The sequence below is a fragment of the Sarcophilus harrisii genome, chromosome 2 (genome assembly GCF_902635505.1).
Source record: "Sarcophilus harrisii chromosome 2, mSarHar1.11, whole genome shotgun sequence".
NCBI classification, from domain to species: domain Eukaryota; kingdom Metazoa; phylum Chordata; class Mammalia; order Dasyuromorphia; family Dasyuridae; genus Sarcophilus; species Sarcophilus harrisii.
Genome location: NC_045427.1, coordinates 209,044,693 through 209,065,375, shown reverse-complemented (window position 1 = coordinate 209,065,375; position 20,683 = coordinate 209,044,693).

Here is a 20,683-nt window from a genome sequence, read left to right as displayed (position 1 = left end):
GATTAGATGAAGCTATTTTCTAGTAAATAAAATAGCTTCATGGTCTCAAGCAAATACAACTAAGCAAAGCAATCATACTGAATGAGCAACTTGCATTTCAGGAAACACAACTTTTACAATTTTAGGGGAGTAGAAGCAGGATTTAGGGAGTAAGGGAAGAAATGTGGGAGGAGTTTGGGAAGATCAAGGTGGGATCAAGGAGGAGTCAAGTGGAATTTACCTGGCTGACCAAATCCCAGACCTGTCAAAAGATATGCCAATCAAGATCTCCAAAATTGCCGTGGCTCTCTAAAAATACTAATTAGATATTCTCAGAGGTTGGAGTTCTAAATTTTAGAAAACCAATGGCCCTCACATTTTAAGAGTTTCAGTCACACATTATTCTACACAAACAGGATAGCATTATGATATTATATGTGGGATGATTTTGTATATGTGTGGTAAAGTAGCTCTACATCATAAATCAATGGGAAATTAGTTCTGTTTCATACAATGTATTTATAGAATACAGCTATAGTCCAGCGTTAATAGGAGCTTTTGTCTTAATATCTTTGCATCATCTTTTAGGAACCCAGGTTTCTATAATTCCAAATCTGTTCCATGTCACCACTACCACCCCTCTTTCCATCTCTCTGTTTTTATGTTGTCTTCCCTTATTTTTCTAATAATAATTAAGCTCCTTGAAAATAGGAACTGTCTTGCTTATGATTGTATTCTAGCATTAAGCAGTTTATCACCATGCTTGCACATAATAAACACATTATACTTCATCCATTATCCATCTTTCTATCTATCTATTATCTAGAATCCTGTAGTCCTAAAAATTTTTCTTTCATCTGCCACATGATAGTAGTGTGATTTTTGGTAAATCACTTGATTTCTGTGGACCACAATTGTCCTAAGTATCAAGTAAACTTAACAAGTAACCACTTTCTCTCTCTCTCTCTCGCTCTCTCTCTCTCTTTCTCACAGACACACACACACACACACACACACACACACACACACACACACACACTTCTCCTGATTTCCCTGATTTCTTTCAAATTCCAGCTAAAATCTATCTTTAGCAAGAAGCTTTTTCCAGACTCTCTAAACTTTAATCCCTTCCCTCTGTTGACTGTCACCAATTTATTCTATTTATATTTTATTTGTACATAGCTATTTGCTGTTTGTTCTTCATTCTCTTTTTTCCTTACCTATTAAATTTTATTTTATTTTTAAAAATTTTTATTAAAGCTTTTTATTTTTCAAAATATATGCATGGATAATTCTTCAACATGAGCCCTTGCAAAACCTTGCAAAAAACTTTCCTCTCCTTCTTCTACCTTCCCTCCCCTAGATGGCAAATAGTCCAATATATCTTAAACATGGTAGAAATATGTTAAATCCAATATATGCATACATATTTATACAATTATCTTGCTGTACAAGAAAAATCAAATCAGACCAGAAAAGAAAATGATGTAGAAAACAAAATGCAAACAAACAACAACAAAAAGAGTGATAATGCTATGTTATGAACCATGTTCAGTTCCCACAGTCCTCTTTCTGGTTGTAGATGACTCTTTTGATCACAAGACCATTGAAACTGGTCTGAATCATCTCATTGTTAAAAAGAGCCACATCCATCAGAATTGATCATTGTATAACATTGCTGTTGCCATATACATTGATCTCCTGGTTCTGCTCATTTTATTTAGCATCGGTTCATGTAGGCCTCTCCAAGCCTCTCTGAAATGATCCTGCTTATTGTCTCTTACAGAACAATAATATTCCATAGCATTCATATACCATAACTTTGTTGTTCATTCTCAAAGAGTATAATCACATCAAGGTGTGTGCGATGAGGTGCTAAACCCCTTTACTCAAATTGACTACTCAGAGGCATCTTCAGATACAAACAGAAAGCATTTAATTGGTCCTTGCAAGGTAAGGTCCAAGCATACCAACTGAGCAGCCCAGCATGGTGTGTGGCCCCAGGCTGCAATACAGGGAGTAAATTATATAGCAAAAACACTTTACTTCATTGGATGGACCAAAAGGGAAGTAACCATTGACCAATGATCAGCAAAAAAAAAAAAAAAAAGAAAGAAAAGAAAATTTAAGAAGTTAGGAGTGAATAGCTGATTAAGAAGATAGAAGAATGAGATTTAAATTCCTAGATCAAACTATAGCAATCTAGTGTCTGACAAACCCAAAGATCCCAACTTTTGGGATAAGAATTCATTATTTGACAAAAACTGCTGGGAAAACTGGAAATTAGTGTGGCAGAAATTAGGCATGACTCCCACTTAACACCATATACCAAGATAAGATCAAAATGTGTCCATGATTTAGGCATAAAGAATGAAATCATAAATAAATTAGAGGAACATAGGATAATTTATCTCTCAGACTTGTGGAGGAGGAAGGGATTTGTGACCAAAGAAGAACTAGAGATCATTATTGATCACAAAATAGAAAATTTTGATTACATCAAATTAAAAAGCCTTTGTACAAACAAAACTAATGCAAACAAAATTAGAAGGGAAGCAACAAACTGGGAAAACATTTTTACAGTTAAAGGTTCTGATAAAGGACTCATTTCCAAAATATATAGAGAATTGACTCTAATTTATAAGAAATCAAGACATTCTCCAAATGATAAATGGTCAAAGGATATGAGCAGACAATTTTCAGATGATGAAATTGAAACTATTTCCACTCATAGGAAAGGGTGTTCCAAATCACTATTGATCAGAGAAATCCAAATTAAGACAACTCTGAAATACCACTACATATCTGTCAGATTGGCTAAGATGATAGGAAAAAATAATGATGAATGTTGGAGGGGATGAGGGAAAACTAGGACATTGATGCATTGTTGGTGGAATTGTGAATGAATCCAACCATTCTGGAGAACAATCTGGAATTATGCCCAAAAAGTTATCAAACTGTGCATACCCTTTAATCCAGCAGTGCTACTACTGGGCTTATATCCCAAAGAAATACTAAAGAAGGGAAAGGGACCTGTATGTGTCAAAATGTTTGTGGCAGCCCTGTTTGTGGTGACTAGAAACTGGAAAATGAATGGATGCCCATCAATTGGAGAATGTTGGGTAAATTGTGGTATATGAATATTATGGAATTTTATTGTTCTGTAAGAAACAACCAGAAGGATGAATACAGAGAGGTTTGGAGAGATGTACATGAACTGATGCTAAGTGAAATGAGCAGAACCAGGAGATCATTATATACTTCAACAATGACACTATATGAGGATGTATTCTGATGGAAGTGGATTTCTTCGACAAAGAGAAGATCTAATTCAGTTCCAGTTGATCCAGTAGAGAAGCAGCTACACCCAAAGAAAGAACACTGGGAAATGAATGTAAACTGTTTGCATTTTTGTTTTTCTTCCCAGGTTATTTTTACCTTCTGAATCCAATTCTTCCTGTGCAACAAGAGAACTTCAGTTCTACACACATACATTGTATCTAGGATATATTATAACATATTTAACATGTATAAGACTTCTTGCCATTTAGGGAAGGGGTGGAGGGAGGGAAGGGAAAAGTTGAAACAGAAGTGAATGCAAGGGATAATGTTGTAAAAAATTACCCAGGCATATGTTCTGTCAATAAAAAGTGACGATAAAAATAAATAAATAAATAAATCTATGATTTAATGATAAAAACAAATAAATAAATAAATTCCTAGATCACAACTTAAAAATACAGGAATGGCAGGGATTTAAAGCAATAAAATGGCAGGGATTTAAAGCAGAGATAAAGTAACTAACAAGGGTTAGGAAGAATGTATTTTTCTGTTATCTTGAAAATCTAATCAAAAAAGCTTTAAGCCTAAAAATGAGGAAAGTACAAAATTGCTTATGTAGATTCACCAAACCGATGAGTATAGAAAGGATCAAAGATGAATAAGAGTTGAAAAGCTTAGAAGTTGACAGGAAACAAAATTTGAAAAGTTAGCAGTGAACTCAAATGTTTCTACAAAAATGCAAAATAAACATGTGCAAGATGAACCAGTTCTTTTAACACAAGGAGGTAAATTTGATTATTCACTAACTTTTTATGGCATGAGATTCATGCTTGGAATATAGTTTTGAAAAAGTACTCCAAAGGGTCAGTTAAATGGTGTAGTGGTTAGAGCACTGGTCATGGAGTTGGGAGAAAGAGTATTCCTTACTTTAAAAAAAACTAGAAGAAGGAAGGATCTGAATTTGTGACAAATTTGGGAACTGGCAATATTTGTACTGCATAAGAAAAGAGTGGCAATGAGGAAAGGAATATATAATCATCTTCAAAATCTTAGAAGGCTGTCAAATAGAAGAGGGTTTAAATTTGTTTTGCTTGGACTTGAAGGGCAGAATAAGGAGTAATAATCATGTTTAGATTTTCCATAAAGAACAAACTTCCTGACAATTAGAGCTTTCCAAAAGTGGAATGGGTTTTATCAATGGTATAGTAAAACCCTCTCCTATTCACATCTCCATTGGAATCTTCAAGCAAAGTCCTGTTGACTATATACTGGGTATTTTGTAATAGTTATCCTTTGGGCTGTATGAGTTAAGGCCATTAGGGATTTCCAATTCTGGTGAATGGAACCATTCTGGAGAGCAATTGGGAACTATGCTCAAAAAGTTATCAAACTGTGACTACCCTTTGAGCCAGCAGTGTTACTACTGGGTTTATATCCCAAAAAAAAAAAAAGATCTTAAAGAAGGAAAAAGGACCCTTATGTGCAAAAATGTTTGTGGCAGCCCTTTTTGTAGTGGCTAGAAAATGGAAATCTCCATCAATTGGAGAATGGCTGAGGAAACTGTGGATATGAATGTTATGGAATATTATTGTTCTGTAAGAAATGGCCAGCAGGATGAATACACAGAGTCTTGGAGAGACTTACATGAACTGATGCTAAGTGAAATGAGCAGAACCAGGAGATCACTATACACTTCAACAACAATACTGTATGAGGATGTATTCTGATAGATGTGGCTCTCTTCAACAATGAGATGAACCAAATCAGTTCCAATTGTTCAGTAATGAAGAGAATGAGCTACACCCAGAGAGAGAACTATGGGAAATGAATGTGGACCACAACATAGCATTTCCATTTTTTCTGTTATTATTTGTTTGCATTTTTGTTTTCCTTCTCAGGTTTTTTTTTTTTTTAACCTTCTTTCTAGATCTAATTTCTCTTGTGTAGACAGATAGCTGTACAAATATGTATACATATATTGTATTTAACATATACTTTAACATATTTAACATGTGTTGTACTACCTGTCATCTAAGGGAGGGTGTGGGGAGAAGGAGGGGAAAAGTGGGAACAGAAGGTTTTGCAAGGGTCATTGTTGAAAAACTCCCCATGCATATGTTTTGTAAATAAAAAGATATTAAAAAAAAAAAGCCAACTGCCAAGGAAATGTGTAAAGGATATAACATCAGAGAAATATATTCGTGGGAAAAAAACAAAAAAGATGAGCTGCACATGTAGCAAGGGGGAAGGATAACTGATGGAGAGACCTTTTGCTCCAATAATAATCCTGTGATAGGAAGAGAAAACATGTTGGGTAAACAGGGCATAGATCAGAATCACTCAGGAAGAGAAGCCATAGACAGACTATAATTTGCATCATTAAATGTGTGTATATAAACACATACTTTAAAAATGGAATGAAATGATTTGGCAATATAAAATGACAATTTATAGATGATTTATTACAAGAAGTTTTCTAAATTACGTAATAAAAAATTTAATATTATGCTACAAAAAAAAATTCCAATTCTGAAATTCTGTGATTTTGTGACTATTTACAGTAGTCTCTAATCTACTAGTTTATTATATGGATCAAAGAAAGAAATAATATTAGTATGGCATAATTTGTCCTCGAAGAAGACATGTTGACTCTGTGATTACTCTTCCTTTTCTAAGTCAAGTTTACTGGTACAATCTGCAGTTTGAAGTCTCTGTTCCCTTTTTGGTGAAGATTGAGGCAATATTTTCTCCTTTCCCTAGTTTTGTAGTACATTTTCAAGAATCATTGATAGTGGCATAGTAATCACAGATGCCTGGAATCTGTGGTTCAGGACCCAAGGATGTAGAACATCAGTCATCTGATTTGAATCCATCTAGAAAAGTTGGGTGTTGTCTCTTTTTTTTAAGTTTTAAAATATTTTGTTTTTGCCAATTACATGTAAAGACAATTTTTAATATTCATTTTTTTAAAAGATTTTGAGTTCCAAATTTTCCTCCTTTCCTCCCTTCCTTTCTGTTATCTCAAGAGGGCAAGCAATCTGTTATAGGTTATACTTGTACAATAACGTAAAACATAATTCCCACATTAGTCATGCTGTGAAAGAAGAAATAGAACAAAAGGGAAAAAGGTGAAAATAATATACTTCGATCTGCATTCAAACTCCATCAGTTCTTTCTGTAGATGTAGATAGAATTTTCCATCATGAGTCAGGTGTTCTCTTAATATCCCCTAATTTATTGTGGTTATCAACTCGCTATTAGCTATATTTATTCTGTCCTTTTCAGAATCTAGGTATCTCCTTGGCAGAGAAAACAGAAGCAAATAAGAGTTGAATAACTCTGCCTTCTCTCTTCTCAGATATCTATCCTATCTGCTCTAATATCTTCTCATCATCGTCCCCTCCTCTTGTCATTTTGTTCTGAAGTGAGTTCATTATTAAAATTAATCATTACAAATCAATTTATCAATAAATCAGTGAACAAATATTTATTAAATGATCATCATAAGCCATACATTGAGCATATAGTGACAAAAAAAGAAAGTTTTTGTATTCAAGTAGCTTATGTTCAATTAGGGTAGAAATCATATATATATATATATATATATATATATATATCATTAGCTCTCTTCACTAGAGTAGGATAAAGTCCCAAGTGAGAAAGACAGTAGTTTCTAAGTGGGGCAATGATGGAGTACTAGATCTGGAGACAAGAAGGCCTGAGTTCAAATATGGCCTCAGATAGTTACAGCTCTATCACTGACCATATCGCTTAACATGCTGTTTGCTTTAGTTTTCCCAGTTGTAAAATTGAAATCATAATTGCACCTATCCTGCAGGGTTGAGATATTTATAAGATGTACTTAACAAAGGGGCTAGCACATAATAGGATTTATATAAATGCTTATTCCATTCCCTGATCTCATATAACACATTAAAAAAAAAAGTTTATTAGAACTTGGACCCTAAAGGTGCATAGAACATATAATTTATGCTATGCTGGGGAATTCAAAAGGTCTACTCAAGCTTAAAGAAACAATGTAACTAGGATACAATTTTGTAATCCATGCTCTTAGGTCCTGTTCTCCAGTTCTTTCTGTTAACAACCAGCAATTTGGATAATCCTGATTTTCCTTAAGTCAAAGGTTCTCAGGGCAGCTAATATAGTATATAGAAGGCAGGTCCTAGAGTCACAAATTCAGATTCAGCCTTTGACACTTCCAAGGTGTTTTATCCTGGGCAAATCACCAAATACCATTTTATTCAGTTTCCTCATCTGCAAAATAAACTAGAAGAGGAAATGGCACACTTCTACAGAATCTTTACCAAGAAAACCCTAAATGGAGTTACAAAGAGTTGGAAAAAACTGAACAACAAAATGGTTCCCAAGTTTTTTAAGGCCAACATGTTAAAAAAAATTTTTTTTCAAGGAACTCCATACAAAATAGTTGTTACTTTGTTAATATCTGTTGATATTATGTTCCTCAATTGATAAATGGTCAAAGGATATGCACAGTCAATTTTCAGATGTAGAAATTAAAGCCATTTAAAATCATATAAAAATGGTCTAAATCACCAGTGATTAGAGAAATGCATATTAAGACAACTCTAATTGGCTAAGATGACAGGAAAAGATAATGATAAATGTGGGAGGAAATGTGGGAAAACTGGGACACTGATGCATTGTTGGTGAAGGTATGGATTGAGCCAAACATTCTGAAGAGCAATTTGGAATTATGCCCAGATGGCTATCAAATGCTGCATAACCTTTGATCCATCAGTGTTACTATCTGTTCTGTATCATAAAATAGAGGAAAGGACCCACATGTGCAAACGTGTTTGTAACAGCTTTTTTTTTTTTTTGTAGTGGCAATGAATTGGAAATCGAGAGAATGCCCATCATGTGGAGAATGCCTGAATAAGCTATGGTATATGGATGTAATGGAATATTATTGTTCTATAAAAAGTAATGAGCAGTCTGATTTCAGAAAAGTCAGAAAAAACTTACATGAGCTAATGTTAAATAAAGTGAACAAAACCAGGAGAACATTGTACATAATAACAATAAGATTATATGATAATCAACTGTGATAGACTTGGCTCTTCTCACTAATATGGTGATTCAAGAAAATTCCAATAACTTGAGATGGAAAATGCCATCTGCATCCAGAGAGAGAACTATGGAGACTAAATATATATTGAAGCATAATATTTTCAGCTCTTGTTTGTTTTCTTTCTCATGCTTTTTTCCCTTTTGGTCTGATTTTTTTCTTTAGCATCATAACAAATATGAAAATGTGTTTAAAATTATTGTACACATATTCCTATATCAGATTGCTTGCTATCTTGGGGAAGGGAAGGGAAGGGAGAGAGGGAGAAAAAATTTGGAACTGAAAATTTTACAAAAATGAATGTTGAGAGGGATAGAGTCAAGATGGAGAAAATAGACATAACTTTGCTTGAGCTCTTCCTGACTTCCCTCAGAATCAACACTAGATCAAGCCTCTGAACAGATTTTTGGAGTGACATGAGTCACAAATATTTGAAGTATAACAAATTTCCAGCAGAAAATATCTTGGAAGGACTTCAGGAAAGGCCTGTCTCAACTGGACAGGGGGAAAACATGGCCCAGCACAGGCAGGGCCTAGAGAATTAACTAAAAACTTATTAGAAACAATTAACAACTTTAGCAAAGTTGCAGGATATAAAATAGTTCCAGATAAATCATCACCATTTTTATATGTTATCCACAAAGTCCAGGAGCAAAAGACAGAAAGAGAAATTCCATTTAAAATAAATGTAGAAAATATAAAATATTTGGAAAGTCTACCTGCCAAAGCCAGGAACTATATGAACATAACTGCAAAACATTTTTTACATAAATACAGTTAGATCTAAACATTTCAAAAAATATCAAGTCCTCCTGGAAAGGTTGAGTTTATATAATAAAAACAACAATTCTATCTAAATTAATCTATCCAGTACCATACCAATAAAACTGCCAAGAAATCACTTTATAGAATTGGAAAAAAAATAATAAAGTTCATCTGAAAGAACAAAATGTCAAGAATTTCAAGAGAATTGATGAAAAAAATGCAAACAAAGGTGGCCTAACTATACTAGATCTAAAACTCTATTATAAAGCACCAATCATCAAATCCATTTGATACTGGCTAAGAAACAGAATAGTTGATTAGTGAAATAGATTAGGTTCACAAGACATAATAGTCAGTGACAACAGTAAACTGCTGTTTGATGAACCCAAGGACTCCAGCTTCTGAAATAAGAACTCACTATTTGACAAAAAATTTCTGGGAAAATTAGAAAATAGTGTGGCAGAAACTTAGCATTGACCAACACCAAACACCCTATACCCAAATAAGATGGAAATGTGTCCATGATGTAGATATAAAGGATGATACTGTAAGCAAATTACAAGGGTTAGTCTATATCTCAGATCTGTAGAGAAGGAAGGAATTTATGGCCAAAGAAGAACTAGAGAACATTATGAAATTCAAAATAGATAATTTTGATTATATTAAATTTAAAAGGTTTTGTACAAACAAAACTAATGCAAACAAGATTAGAAGGGAAGCAGAAAAAACTGGGTGGGAGGGGATTTGACATCCAAGGTTTCTGATAAAGGCCTCATTTCTAAAATATATAGAGAATTGACTAAAAATGATAAGAATACAAGCCATTCTCCAATTGATAAATGGTCAAAGGATATGAAAAATTTTCAGACAAAGAAATTAAAGCGAATTCTAGTTATATTAAAAATGCCCTAAAACTATTAAAATGCAAATTAAGAGAATTCTGAGGTACAACTTCATCCTTTCAGATTGGCTAAGATGACAGGAAAAGATAATGATGAATGGTGAAAGGGATGTGAGAAAACTGGGACACTAGTACCTTGTTGATGGGATTGTAAAATAATCCAACCATTCTGGAGAGCAATTTGGAGCTATGCTCAAAGAGCTAGCAAACTGTGCATATCCTTTAATTCAACAATGTGTCTACTGAGTCTGTATCACAAAGACATCATAAAAAAGGGGAAAAGGCCTCACATGTGCAAAAATGTTGTTGGCAGCTTTTTTTTTCAGTGGCAAGGAACTAGAAACTGAGTGTATGCTCATTAGTTGGGGAATGGCTGAATAAGTTATGGTTTATGAATGTAATATAATATTACTGTTCTAGAAGAAATGATCAACAGACATTTCAGAAAGGCCTGGAGAAACTTATGTGAACTGATGCTAAGTGAAGTGAGTAGAACCAAGAGAACATTGTACAGAGCAACAATATTATAGAATGAGTGGATTTGGCTCTTTTCAACAATGAGGTGATTCAAGCTAATTTCAGTAGATTTGTGATAGAGAGCCATCTGCAACCAGAAAGAGGACTATGGGGACTGAATGTAGGATTGAATGTAGGACTGAAAATATATAGTATTTTCACCTTTGTTGTTGTTGTTTGATTGCTTTTTTCTTTCTCACGTTTTCCCTTTTGATCTGATATTTCTTGTTCAGCATGATAATCTAGAAATATGTTTAGAAAAATTGCACATGTTTAATTTATATTGCATTAATTGCTGTCCAAGCAAGAAGGGGGAAGATAAGTAGGGATAAAGAAAAATTTGGAGCATAGGGTTTTGCAGATGTAAATGTTGAAAATTATCTTGGCATGTATTTAAAAAAATAAAAAGCTATTATTATTTTAAAAAAACACAAAAAAAGAATGCTGAAAAGTATTTTTACATGTAATTGGAAAAACAAAATACTCTTGAAAAGAAAAAAATAAGCAAAGACCCAAAAATATTAGGAGAAAATAAAAAAAAGGAGGTGTTAAATTATGTCAAACAATGAGAAAAGAAGCATCTTGATTTCTGATTTTGTTTAGAAGGAAGAAGAGGAAGAAAAAGAAAATGAAATAGAATAAGATGAAGAAGAAAATAAAGAGTAGGATTTAGATTGGGGGAATGAATGGAAAGGGAAAATTAAAAAGAAGAGAATAATGAATTAAATCAGGAGAGGGAATAAAGAGGAAAATGAGAAGGGAGAGAATGAAGAAGAGCATAAGGAGAATGAGAGGAGAATGTAGAGAAGGAAGCGGAAGAAAAGACCAAGAAGAAGAGAATGAGAAAAAAAAAAATGAATGAAAGATAGAGAGTAAGGAAGAATAAAATAGGGAGAACTGCCTTCCCATTTAGCATCATCCATTTTAGAGCTGTTAGACTTAATAACCTGATTTCCTCTCTTTTCTAAGTTGTTCTCAAACTTGGGATTTCTTGATAGTGTTAGAAGCTAATGGAGCCAGACAGAAAGACATAGAAGAGCACTGTCCCCTCCACATATACCCCAAAAGCCATAACTGAGCTTCTGGACATTACCATTCAAATTGGTCCCAGTCTTGTTGAGGGAGCAGAGGTCCCAGAACCAAGTTGTTGAATCCCATGGTTTATGCTAAAATGCCTCTATCCCGAAAAATTAATTTGTCAATTTGATCTTTTCAGTCACTTCTAGAACAAATCTCAGCCTGGCCCTTTGATTATGATATATTAAATAGCTTGGAACATCCAGAAAACTAATTAGCCTGAATAATTTTTGAAGTCTGTAAAGAAACCCAACTTAGCACTGCAAATCAATCTTTAAGCAGAGGTTGAAACATATCTTGCCAGCTCTATTATAGAGAGAATTCTGGGAATTGCAAGTTGAGCTGAGTAACCACTTAGGTCCCTTGCAAATCTAACATTCTAGAATTTTTTTTTTTAATGGAATGAAAAGATTAGTGGATTTGCACTGAAAAAATCATAGACCTGTATTCAAATCTTGGCTCTTCCCCTCACTACCTGAGTGATATTGAGCAAGTTAATTCCCTTCTCTGGACCTCAGTTCCCTCATCTGTAAAATAAGTAGGATATAGAAAGATTGAATTAAACTAGAAACTTTTTAAAATCTTTTCCAGCTCTAATATTCTCTTTTTAGTTGCCTTTTAGGGTTTACTGAGTTTATGATTTCCTCTTTCATTAATAAAGAATGCAGCAAGCAAAGCTTCATTCCACCCCCTTGCCTATATTACTGAATGCCTAGAAAAGGGACTGTTTCAAAGCTTCCGCCTAGCTGATGGAAAAGGTCAACTTGACCTTCCCAGAGTCAAATGTTTTGCTGTTGCAAGAAATCCAAACATAGTAATCATATAGCCTAAGAATAGTATTTACTTCCCAACACTTTGGCAGCTTTGGTTAATATTGGGATATTCAGGACAAGGCTCTTAATAGAGAGGGAAAAAACTTGCCCCAAACAGTGTCTTTCCCTAGAAATTGCATTTTACATATTAACAAACTCAAGCTGTTCCCAGAGAATGGAAACCTCTGATAATGACATATTACAGAATTTAGTTTGAAGTTATTATTGAAGTTGATTTTCAGTCATATCCCACTTTTCATGATCCCATTTGGGGTTTTCTTGGCAGAGATATTGGAGCCATTTCTTCCTTCATCTCATTCTATAGATGAGAAAACTGAGGCAGGCCGGGTTAAATGACTTACCATGGGTCACACAGCTAGTAAATATCAGGGTCAGATTTCTGACTCTAGGTCTAGCACTCTAACCACTGCCACCATGTAGCTGTCTTTGCTACTTGTGCAAATCACTTAATCTCCTTTGGTCTCAATTTCCTCCTCTGTAAAATAAGAAAGTTAGACTGGATCATCTCTTAAGAGTTATTCAAATCACAGGCAAAATTCCAATGGACTTGTGATGGAGAGAGTCATCTGCATCCAGAAGGAGGAGTGGGGACTGAATGTGGATCACAACATAGTAGTTTCACCTTTTTTGTTGTCTTTTTGCTTCTTTGTTCTTCCATTTTTTTTTCCTTTTTAATCCACAGCATGATAAATATGGACATATGTTTAGAAGATTTGCATATGTTTATCTGTATTGGATTAGTTGCTTCTAGGGGAAGGATTGGAGAAAGAAGAGAGAGAAACATTTGGAACACAAAGTTTTGCAAGGATGAATGTTAAAACTATCTTTGCATGTATTTTGAAAATAAAAAGCTATTATTAAATTTTTAAAATAAAATAACAGGCAATCAAAGAATAAAATAACAAAAAACAAACAAAAAACCCAAAAAGAATAAAATAAAAAAATTTATAACAAGTACATCGACCTGATCCCCAGAGCTGCAAAGACCTAGAAAATCATGACAGAGATCAGAGAAAAGACACAGGTAGTCCTAGAGAAATCTATGTCTCAAAGAAAGTTGCTGCAGCCATGCTAGTTTGAGCTATGAATAAACTAGTCCCAGTTCAGTAAGCATCATCTCAGAATGTAGAGGCTTTCTCCTCTGGAGTTAAATAAAGAGTTAAGCAGAAAATAAGCAAAGATGGTAGAAAGTAGAAGGTAAGAAGCATTCATTAACTGCCTATTACATGTTAAAAATTTTACAAATATCATCTCATTTCATCTTCTTAGAAAACCTGTTATTATGATCCCCACTTTACAGATTAGGAAACTCAGGCAAACAAGTTAAATGACTAGCCCAGGATCACATAGCTAGTAAATGTCTGAAGCCATTTGAACTCATTCTTTCTGACTTACAAGTCTAGTATTCTATCCATTGCACCATCTAGCTATCTAGATACAGTGGAAATATAGAAGTACCTCCAATGAAGTGCCAATATTCAAAATTAACAAGGTGCGATTTACTTGGAATTGTCCATGTTTGAGATCAGGTACATTACCTAGGTACCCAAGGATGGAATAGCAGGATGTCAGATATATCTCTTTCTTTGGATGTCCTAGAAGGAGACATATACATTGAATATTATGTTCAATTCCGGATACCGCATTTTGGCAAGAACATAGACTAGAGAGTGTTCAGAGCAGGACAATGAGGATAATGAGGAATAGAGATCATGCTATAAAAGAATCAGTAAGAAGACTTTGAGCTATTTAGCCTGGAAAAGAGGAGACTGGGGAAAACTCAAAGGGATTCTAGTTTAGATACAGTTTGGAAAATGTCAGAGGTGCCAAACGTCCAGCCCAAACCAGATTAAAATGTAATTGATAAACATTTAACAACCTAATAAAAATACAATAAAAACATAGAGAATGTTACTTTTGAAAACTGATTCAATATGCAGCCCCCATTTCTATTTGAGTATCACATCATAGGACCAGATGAACTCTAGAAAGGTCCCTTCTAATTGAAATTTTGAGTCCCCAGATCTTTTTTGTCTGGTTCCAATTTGGGGAATGAAGCCAGCAGCAGTGCTTCCACTATCTTCTCTCCCCCCCACCCCCCGCCCCCAGGCCATCCCCATCTCACCAGAGAAAGTGAGAAGTATACTTAATTTATCACTTTCTAGGACCAACTATCTCTGATTTCTGAGGAGATCTATGTACTAAGGAAGATGACATGAACTAAGCTAGCTTGAAGTATTTAAAAAACTATCATTTTAAGAGGGACTAAATTTGTTCTGCTCAACACCCAAAGGGTAGAAGTCATAGAGAGGCAGATATAAGCTTAAAGGGAAAATATGCCTAATACTTAAAGAGATATCTACAAATGGGATAGGCTGCCTCAGGAGATAATAGATTCTTTCTCCTCATCATTATTCAAAAAAAAGACTGAATAATTGAATGTTAGAGATTAGTATACAGGGGATTTTTCCCAAGTATGGATTAGAACAGATGCTCTCCCAAATCCTTTTTAGCTCTAAGATTCTGTAAAGATATTGAGATCTCAATGTCCTTAATATCTGGGTCTTTGAACACAAAATCTCAAATATGAATGAATTTGAGACAAAGAGAATTTGCCAAAAAAAAAAAAAAAATAGAACTGGAGAAGTCTCAGAAATTGTCCATTTTAACTCTCTCATTTAATATATGAGAAAACAAGCAAATAATGTGACCTGTCCAACAAGGTCACCAATAAGTCAATAAAAGAATATGTAGAAGCCAGATGTTCTGACTTAAGTTCATACTGTCTTTGCTGTTTCTCCCTAGTGAATTAATAAAAATTATCACATTCCTTCTTTGGAGATGTTTTGTAGTTCATGGCATGTAAGTCTGCATGGTTGAGATGGATAGTCTTTGGGTCCTATAAAATATCATGACTTTTATCAAGAACTTCATGACAAGTTTTACATCAGGGATCATGAAGTGATCATCCTGGGATGTCAGAGATAAAAAATAGAGGATATAAAATTTTAGCCTTAAATGGTCTCTTTAAACAGAGATTATAGAATGTAATAGCTCAAAAGCTATATCAGAGTCAGGAAGGATCATAGTAAAAAAAAAAAAATGTCATAGCTGGAAAGAATCTTAAAACATAATTATCTTAGAGCTTGAAAGACTCATACATAGAACATGGAACCTTAGCATTGGAAGGAATTTTAAACTTCTTCCACCCCAGGGATTCTCAAAATATTTTTGCATCATGGATTCCTTCGGCCATCTAGCAAAGGCTATGAAATCCTATTCAGAATAACGTTTTCCAATGCATGGAATAAAGTACATAAGATCACGAAAAAAAAATCAATTATATATATTTTTTTTAATTTAATAGCCTTTTATTTACATGATATATACATGGGTAATTTTACAGCATTAACAGTTGCCAAACCTCTTGTTCCAATTTTTACCTCTTACCCCCCCCCACCCCCTCCCCTAGATGGCAGGATGACCAGTAGATGTTAAATATATTAAAATATAAATTAGATACACAATAAGTATACCCGACCAAAACGTTATTTTGCTGTAGAAAAAGAATCAGACTCTGAAATATTGTACAATTAGCTTGTGAAGGAAATCAAAAATGCAGGTGTGCATAAATATAGGGATTGGGAATTCAATGTAATGGTTTTAGTCATCTCCCAGAGTTCTTTTTCTGGGCATAGCTAGTTCAGTTCATTACTGCTCCATTAGAAATGATTTGGTTGATCTCGTTGCTGAGGATGGCCTGGTCCATCAGAACTGGTCATCATATAGTACTGTTGTTGAAGTATATAATGATCTCCTGGTCCTGCTCATTTCACTCAGCATCAGTTCGTGTAAGTCTCTCCAGGCCTTTCTGAAATCATCCTGTTGGTCATTTCTTACAGAACAGTAATATTCCATAATTTTCATATACCACAATTTATTCAACAATTCTCCAACTGATGGACATCCATTCAGTTTCCAGTTTTTAGCCACTACAAAAAGGGCTGCCACAAACATTCGTGCACATACAGGTCCCTTTCCCTTCTTTATAATCTCTTTGGGATATAATCCCAGTAGTAACACTGCTGGATCAAAGGGTATGCACAGTTTGATAACTTTTTGAGCATAGTTCCAAACTACTCTCCAAAATGGTTGGATTCGTTCACAACTCCACCAACAATGCATCAATGTCCCAGTTTTCCGCATCCCTCCAACAATCATCATTATTTTTTCCTGTCATCTTAGCCAATCTGACAGGTGTGTAGTGGTATCTTAGAGTTGTCTTAATTTGCATTTCTCTGATTAATAATGACTTGGAGCATCTTTTCATATGACTAGAAATAGTTTCAATTTCTTCATCTGAGAATTGTCTGTTCATATCCTTTGACCATTTTTCAATTGGAGAATGGCTTGATTTTTTATAAATTAGAGTTAATTCTCTATATATTTTGGAAATGAGGCCTTTATCAGAACTTTTGACTGTAAAAAATATTTTCCCAGTTTATTGCTTCCTTCTAATCTTGTCTGCATTAGTTTTGTTTGTACAAAAACTTTTCAGTTTGGTATAATCGAAATTTTCTATTTTGTGATCAGTAATGATCTCTAGTTCTGCTTTGGTCATAAAGACCTTCCCCTTCCACAGGTCTGAGAGGTAAACTATCCTGTGTTCCTCTAATTTATTAATAATTTTCATTCTTTATGCCTAGGTCATGAACCCAAAAAATCAATTATATTAAAATAAATCACAGAATTCTAAAATCTATCCCCAGTCTCCTGATTAAGAACCCTAGTGTAGTCCAACCCCTTCATTTAACAAAGAAAGAAACTAAGGCCTGATAAGGGAAAAAATTAGCAAATTCCCTTTAGAAAAAAATTGGGGAGTAGAGATCCTAGATTACCCTGTCAGTGTTAGAACCAGTAGCAAAAGCCATCTCCCAAGTGCTGATATTAATGAAATGAAACCTCTTTTTTTCCAATCAATGTTTGCCTTCTTTTTCTTTGCAAAATGCCTGCCTGGCATGAAATGTGGTTGATGAGACTAATCCATTTGCATTTACTCCAGAAACATTTTCATTTTTCAATTGGAAATGGAAAATTATTAAGAGCCAACTGTGGATAGTTTTCACAACATTGTGATAATTGTCATATGGGGAAGTTCATCTTAGCAGAAAAGGAAATATATATACAGGCTGTGTCATTAAAAGACTTTAATTAAGCAGAGAGACAGAATATTCAGAGTGGGTGTTCTGTAGCCCCACAATCTCCCTGCTAATGACAAACCTATTTAAATCCTGTGAGTTTCCACAGCTGTGGAACTACTGTGTTTAGAGTAAGGATTCTTACTTTAGGATATCAAGGGGTACATGAACTTGAATGGGAAAAATTACAACTTAATTTTCACTTATTTCTACCTGAAATTTAGCATTTCCTTTCATTGTGATTTTTAAAAAAACATTCAGAGAGGGAGTCTATAGTCTAAACTAAATTAACCAAGATATCTATGATACAGAAAATGCAAATTAAAGGGAGGACTTCTCCAAGTCCTGGTTCCAAGTTTTGGTCTTATTTTGCCCCGTTCTGGTGTTGAGGTCCTGAGTAGCTAGTGTTGATAGCCTGAATTATTGTATACAGTATACTCCCTAAGGCAAACTGGGAGGAGCATTGATAGGATCATCTGGTCCTTAAGTGGGGTCTTTTGTTGACAAAATCATCATAATCCCACAGTTACTACATACAATCAGAAAGCCAAGCTATGATGTCCACACTGAAGTTATATTTCCCCTATAAGAGATCCACTTGTACTGTACTGTAATGCCCCTCAACCCAAGTCTATTAGGACTTTTAGGGTTAGTCCGCCAGTCAGTGATGTAATCCCACCTTAGTCTTTCCCCTTAGTATGGCAAATTTTTAGGGTTAGTCTGCCTTATAATGTCAAGGGTTCATTAGGAATTTGCCACACCTTAATGCCAGCTTCCTCCTTAGTGGTATCTTCCCCCTAGTTAATTCTAAGGTCCATTAGGCAACTTGTCTCTCCTCTTGTTAATTACTAAAACCCCTTTCCTTGCTAAAAACCCTTACGAATTTAGCCCACACTTAGCAGCAGTGATTTGGAGATCTAAGCCAGCAAATTCTTTGAGACAATCTCCAACACTGGCCAATAACCCCAATATACTTTGGGGTATCACACCTACACCCACCATTTGGTAGAGAACCCCATTCCTGGGAAGCAAGCAGAGTGATTCTTGATCTGCACATTACTACAAATGTGAAATTATAGATAATGTCTACAATAATATGAATTAAATTAACACTAAAAGCCAGATAAACTCAAATGAACCCCCATGACCAATTTTAGAATAGAAACTGGAAACACATTTTCCTCTTCCCATTAGAAAAATTGAAGTCTACAGGTACAAATTGATTCACATACAGTCAGACATGGTTACTTTCGAAGGGACATGACCTTCTCAAGGTCATAGTGAGCTAATATCTATGCCAGTACCAGAATCTAAGTTTCTTGACTCCAAGAAAAGCTTGTTTTCTTTCATTAAATTATAATACCTACACTTCCTGGGCTCCTTTCTATTGTTTATTAACATTGGAAGGGTACCAAAAAGCAAGGTCACTGACAGAGTATGTGGTATGACATTCTCCAGAGATAAGTACTCTGGAATTTTTTTTTCAGCACAAACTCTTTAGATGGTCTTTAAGGGAATGAGCCCTAATTAACCTGGATTCTCTTAGAGTGATCTATGGGTGGAATCATTTCCCAGAAGAATTGGAAAGTTTAGACTTAGCACCATCCTCACTCTTTCCCATGTTCCTCTCACCCCTTCTAAAACCTGGTCAGTTTGTACTAATTGTATCTCCCATTCCCATACCATCTTGCTCTGTACAAATGCTTTGTAACTACAAAGGTATGAAATATTACTCTTCTTAAGAGTATTAAACAGAATATCAAAGATATAAGAAATTTCATCTAAGGATATTAAGATTTTGGGCATTTTAATTCCCTGTGGCAGTCTGGTGAAGGCTAAGGATAACTCACAAAGATCGTAATTGAAGGAATTACTAAATTTTAGTTTCTAGAAGCTGATGAAAATAGATATATTTCTGCTCTTCCATGTTAATAGACACCCTTGAAACCCAGATCCAACATTAAGAAGCTCTGATCTAGTCCAAATCAAAGCTGAATGGGTATGATGAGAGAGATCTTCCAAAATCTGTTTGAAAACTTCTAATGACAATGAATCTACCATCTCCTGAAGTATTGTTCTTTTGGTCAACGCTAATAGTTAGGAAGTATTTTTCCCTTAAAATTCCGTAAATAAGCATTTCTTAAGCACTGTATGTCAAGAATTATCCTAAGCACCAGGTATAAAAATAGAATCAAAAAGAAAGACAGTCCCTTCCCTCAAAAAGCTTGTATTCTAATGAAGGAAGACAGCATATAAAATAAAGCTGAAAAGGGGGAGCATGTTGAAGAAAGATCAGAGAGGCAGACCAGAGGATTCCTTAAAAATGAAGGCTCTGGGAAGAAAAGGTTAATTAGAGAAAGAGACTGGGGGATACAGGGATCTCACAAGATCAGGAAGTTATTGAAGTATAGTATGAAGAAAGAAGTGTAGAGGATCAGCACTCTGATTCTTTTCAATTCATACCTATAGGTTCTGATTCTTGTTCTGAGGCCAAACAGAAGGAAGAATCTATCTTCAATTCATTTCAAGAAATCATCTTTTCCACATAGTCCTTTCAATACTTAAAGAAAGCTATCAAATATCCCCTAAATCTCTTCTCCAAGTTAAATTTCCTGAATTCTTATACCATTTATTTTGGGCCATGGTTTCTGGTCTCTTCACCATATTTTCCTAGATCTTTATCCTTTCCTAGATCCTTTAAGTTCTCTATGTTTTTCCTAAAATCTGACCAGGGCAAGGTGAAGCAAAACTATTAGCTCCCTTATTCAGAACCCTTTGCATCCCTTAAGAGAGTCTAAAAATCACAATAGCTAGCACAGAGCCTGGCATATAGCAGGTGCTTAATAAATATTTATTGAAAGATTGCCAATAATTCTCTTTTGGGGTTACTGTGTCACATTGATGACTTGAATGAGTTTACCACCCATTACATCCACTATTTTTTTCTTTTTTAGATCAGATCTTGCTACTTCGATTCTATGCCTATGAAGTTATTTGTCTTAAATCCAAGCAAACTATTTTT